We start from the raw sequence: 4,432 nt of genomic DNA on the forward strand, positions 1-4,432 counted from the left end.
CGACCTACCAAGACTCAGGCCAGCCTGCATGAGCTTGTCTTCAACCACGTAGTCCATGAAGTTGAGGCCGAGCTCCGCCCAAGATTAGAGTACTTCCCTTGTTTTCAGGTCCAGTCTGACATCGGGATCCTGAATGGCTGCCCTCCAATGGGTCGGGAAGGGCCATCCCTCAGTATTACGAACCACGAAGTAACCTCTCTTCCAGACTAGGACCCTATTTGAGAGCCTGTGAAAAAGCTTGTAACCCGAACGAGGAGATAGGTAATAGGTCCGTCTATGCTCGGGAAGGACACAGGAGGCGTTCTTCTTGATGGATAGGATCGAAGAAAAGATATCGAGGTCAAGTGGTAGGTTATAATCACAAAAAAGCGAGATAGTCCCTACTACGTTGCGAATTGAGTTTGGGTGCAGCTGGTCTATAGTGATGTTAAAGAGTTTCAAGACTTCTATGATCAAGGGATAAAACGGAAGACGAAGACCAGCTACGAGCTGCTCCTCGAAGATCACGATCTCATTGTGATCATGTTCCCAGGGGAAATTGCCTAGCGGAAGACTATAAAGGAGGTCGTTTGGGGAGTTGTACCGAGCTATTAAGGCCTGGAGCCTGTCCATTGTCATTGTCGAGGGGCCGAAGTTGTCCGGCAACCGACCTCGTTGTGAGGGGGATGCCAGGTTTCCAGAAGCCTCTCACGCCTCCCGGAGTGGCTGCACCTCAGGAGGGCAACGGATCATTTCCATACCTGAAGTAGCTCTGGTCTGACTATCGACTTGGGCCGAGGCACCCACCTCGGCCTCATCTGGAAGACTATCAAAACTACAGCTAGACATGAAAAAGAAACTGAATCGAAGGGGAAAGCTAGGAAAGACTCACCAAGGAGGAAGACCGAACCAAAAAAGGAACACCGCACAGAAAGACCCGAGCTAAGGAGCTTGAGCGCAACCTCAGACCGAAGGAAAATGAACTTGTGGCGAAGAAAATGAGTCTCCGGTCCCCCTATTTATAGCCACTGTACCAGAGAATCAATGGTCAAGTTCAAAGCGATCCGACGGCTCCTAAGAAAACCGGATGCGCGACTCTCGAGGTTGAAATTGGTTTAACGCATTTTTTGACGTCCGCGTGTAAACCAGATGCGACCCGGGTTATTCTTGGTTGAGCCGAGTAGCCAAACTAGTTTGATCAACGATTCATCCGACAAAGCGGCCTGGACCTCGAGCCAAATCCACTTGTCACATCATGAACTCCCTGCACCAGGTCTTGACCCCTAGCTCAGGGAGTGGGGGGCAATTGATGAAGGGTGATTTGGCCCGACCTCGTAACAGGGGGACACATGGACACGGCTTGACTAACAGATGACAACTCAGCAAGACCAACCCGCAGCACAACAGTCTCGGGTACCCATCTACCCCGGGCTAAAGTGACCTCGACACAAGGTCACCCCGAAATGAGATCGCCTCGGTACCAGATCGCAACAAGAACACTTCGATGCCAAGGGTCTTCGACATTCAGTCCAGTACGGGACTTAAAGGCGTCAGATCGGGGATACCGACGTGCCATAGAGTATCCCAAAAATCCCTCCGACGGTTCCCGGACTTCACGGGATCATGCCGCGTAACAGCCAACGTTATCTCCCTCGACCGATTTGGGTGGACTCGATAAACCCTATCAGTTGGCAGCACTATCTCCCATTATCGTGGAAACGGATCCCATCGTGACGAGGATTTCGGAACTACTCCGCGAAATCCACAAGGACTCCATTATATAAAGGCTCCACCCCCCCAGGGGTACAAGGTATGCGTGTTTTCCTGCTCTCAAGCTGTCTCATTTCCAAAGCAATTTCAGCTCGCTATTAGCCTACTAACTTAAGCATCGGAGCGACCTCGCCGGGTTAGCATCTCGGGGTTCTCTGATATCCTTGCAGGTAGACCTGTTCATGGGCCGGCCCGACTCGGCTCGACCCCTGGACGGGCTTGAACAGGTATATAGGCCCACGGGCTTAACCTCGGGCCAAAAAGCCCGACCCGCAATAAATTCAAGTTGGGCTCGGGATTTGCAAAAATAGCCCAGCCCGAGCCCGGCCCGACCCGACCTATAATTAAACCTAAAAACCCTAGTTGAATACCCCTCTTTTTTTCACCTCCTTCCCTTCTTTTTCCAACCGAATTCTTCTTCTCCACATCCTCTTTCCCTTCTTTATATTCTTTTTTTAATATAAATAAATTTTGAATTTATATATTTTTTTAATGTAAATAAATTCTGATTTATATTGATTATTGAATAGGGAAAATTTCTAATTTTTTTTATTAGGTCGGGCTTCGGGCTTTTTATTAGGGCCGGGCTCGGGCCTGACATATTTATGTTAATGGAGAGTAAAAGCCCGACCCGAGCTTGGCCCGACCCGGCCCATGAACAGGTCTACTTGCAGGTTCAGTCCACCGTTCGTCTAGAAGCCAAGTCACCTCCAGCTAGGAGCAACCAGATCGCGCTAAATCAATTACCATTTTAATATTTAGACATGAAAAACGGAAAAAGTTCAAAAAAATATTTTCAAATATAAGATACATAAAAAACATAGAAATTACAAAAAATATAAAAAATTTTAGAAATTGCAAACAAAATAAAAATTATTTCCAAATTATAGAAACTATAGAAATTGAAAAACAAAATCAGAAAATAAAAATTGTAGAAAAAACACAAAAAAATTATAGAAAAACACATAAATTACAAATAAATAACAAAAAATACTGGAAAATTTATAGATTGTAGAAAATAGAAAATGTAAAAAAGCAGAAATTATAAAAAACATTGGAAATTATAACAAAATACTAAAAATGCAATAAAAAACAAGAAAATTGAAAACTGAAAAAGACCATTTTTCTTGTACCTTGCCATTCAAGGATAATTTGGTCATAAAAATTGTTATTTATGCTGACATGGACACCTGTGTTAAGAAGCATTAACGGTGCATAGTGAAAGGTAAATTTTAGAAAATAAAAACTTACTAACATGATGAATTTTAGACATTTTAAAAAGTTATGATGAGTTTAAGGGAAATGTTAAATACTCATGATGAGTTTTAAACAATTTCCCTTTATATTTTTGCATGTTTCTCACATACAATGTTAACAGCCCACTTGATAACGGCAGAAGCCGCTACACAAAAGCCCCCTCAAACAGCTACAAAGCTACAAGGTAGTAGTTCAGTTGGTCAGTTCTCAGTCCTTTTGGCATCATCCTCTATTTGAGGAGGCACGGGTTCAAATTTTTAAATATAGATGTTGTTATACTTAGAAATACAAGATTTGACAATTGCTGTGATAGTCTGATAGAGAGGTGAAATTCATTCATAAAATGCTCACGTTCCATACCCAAGCAATACAATCAGCAAGAAATTAAAGTTGAAAAGAAAACCTCTATAAACAGATTGAACTTGCTTAGCAAAAACAGATAACCTTGAACACCAAGAGAAACTATTGCAAACGGTGAAAAAAATAAGATGCCAAAAAAAGGGCCAATTGTCTCCAACAAAGACCATAAAAGAATGAATCATCTATCATGGTTGTCTCAAAAGCTCAAATTAACTTCTTAAAATTATCTAAATCTTTAGTTAAAATATAGTTGGAGCTATCAATATATGCTTCAATCATGATATTAATAACAAGGCATCAACTGTCAAGTTGATAACGTCTTTGGCTGGTTGTAACGGAGACTTGACAAGTGGTTATGGGATTATGGTTTTGGAGGATGGGCTTACCTCGTTTTGTAACCTCAAAATTAAAGATTGTTGTTGTTCTCATCGTCATCCCTACTTGATCTCAATTTGGCTTGGACTGGGTATTTTGGAAGCTAATGCAAATTTTACAAACAATCAAGCAACTGAAGGTTGTTTTTGGTGATCTAAATTTCACCAAGTTATACGTTTTTTTTTCTCTAACCACTAGAGTGTTTATAATTTATTGGGGGTTGCAAGTTGCAACAAAATGACATCTCAACGTCCCCGCAAGAAAATGAATCACCTAACAGTCCGTTTGGTTGCTGAGAAGCGATGGAATGGGAAAGGATGGGATGAGAAGACAAAAATTATTTTCTCATTTTGGCATTCCAGTGTTTGATTGGAGAAGGGAAATTTTACAACTATTTCATCTCTTCAACGTAGGTTGCATTGCTTATATCTCTGCAACTCGGTTCCAAACCAGTAGTGGTGGTTTCTTCGGCAAGAATAGCAATGAAGGTCATGAAAGAAGACAATTTCTCAAGGAGATTTTTCAATTGATCAAGATATCTCTCCTCCTCTCCCTCTCCCTCTTTCTTTTTCTTCCTCTTCTTCTTCATCTTTTTCTTTGCTTGCCTCTAGTCTGCTACTTGAACCAAAGGGAAGCGACCATTTTGAGTGCACCTCCACCGGACCTCTGATGCCGTCGACAAGCTGACGAT

Source organism: Nelumbo nucifera, chromosome 1, assembly GCF_055504915.1.
Source record: "Nelumbo nucifera cultivar China Antique chromosome 1, China Antique-T2T, whole genome shotgun sequence".
In the NCBI taxonomy this organism is placed as follows: domain Eukaryota; kingdom Viridiplantae; phylum Streptophyta; class Magnoliopsida; order Proteales; family Nelumbonaceae; genus Nelumbo; species Nelumbo nucifera.